Below are 1,020 nucleotides of genomic sequence, written 5' to 3'. Positions count from 1 at the left end.
TAAATAAATAACATAAACTCCAAGCTCCCTAAGATATAAATATTAATTTAAGCTGACAGAATTATATAAAATGTGAGATTATCTAAAAGACTGTGGAAGTGCAATTAATTAGCGACAGCATATTGGGTCACTCCGATGCTTTATTCTAAGGGAAAAACTGGGCAATTTCACGCAAAGTGGCGTAGCTGGGTGGGGGACATCTCTCCCCGGGCACAGCAACCAGGTGGGGGGGGGGGCACAAAACTGATATTACGAAATTTTAAATTGAAATGCTATCCATTCTTGACACACGGAGGGGGCGCAAAACGCTCAGTTGTCCCTGGGCGCTGAAAACGCTATCTACGGCTCTGACGCAAACCTTTGCAGAACGAAATGTTTTTAATGACTAAATATTATCAATTTTTCTGATATCAGCTGATTTTTAACTTTTGATCTCTGGAATGTGTAACAACTGTACTCTCCTACTGAAAGAAGTGCATTGTGGGATAATGATGCTTCGCACCCAGTGTGTTTGAAACATATTTAACAAAAGACCGCTGAACAAAGCAAGGAACTTCGCCGTGTTACAGTTGAAGTCTGAGAAAGAGCTATCCGAGGACGAGGTGGCCGAGTGGTTAAGGCGATGGACTGCTAATCCATTGGGCTCTGCCCGCGTGGGTTCGAATCCCATCCTCGTCGGAGCTTATTTAAACTTTTTTAAAATTCCATTATTTCATTCAGAGAATATTACTTAAATTCTGCATAGCCAGCGAATGTGTAAATTTTCTGTTAAAGCACGAAGCTAACCGGGTAAATAACTTATACTCTAAAAATGTTTGCCGAATGAATGGTTTTTCTTTACTTCACTTTTAGATTTGCATTAAAATATTTATAAATCTCGTTAAGAGACCGTTGCATTGGCATTATCTTTCAATGATGCTGCACAATATATTCACTTTGGGTTTTCTTTTTTTTTTTCTTTTCTTTTTTTCTTTTTTTTTTTTTAAGCAAATTATTATATGCAGTATAATACATAATAAA

The 1,020-nt window shown here is 37.5% G+C and overlaps 1 non-coding gene across 1 annotated transcript; it reads left to right on the top strand.

Annotated features, from left to right (window-relative positions):
• The first annotated feature begins 596 nt into the window (after window positions 1-596).
• On the top strand, window positions 597-678 carry TRNAS-GCU (transfer RNA serine (anticodon GCU)). The gene has a single exon. It is a non-coding gene; the product is annotated as a tRNA-Ser (tRNA).
• Window positions 679-1,020: the final 342 nt, after the last annotated feature.

This window comes from Stegodyphus dumicola, chromosome 12, assembly GCF_044657685.1.
Source record: "Stegodyphus dumicola isolate Sdum_Otavi_A_Nest chromosome 12, ASM4465768v1".
NCBI classification, from domain to species: domain Eukaryota; kingdom Metazoa; phylum Arthropoda; class Arachnida; order Araneae; family Eresidae; genus Stegodyphus; species Stegodyphus dumicola.
The sequence above is the reverse complement of the archived record's forward strand: the minus strand, read 5'-3'. Positions and strand labels throughout refer to the sequence as shown.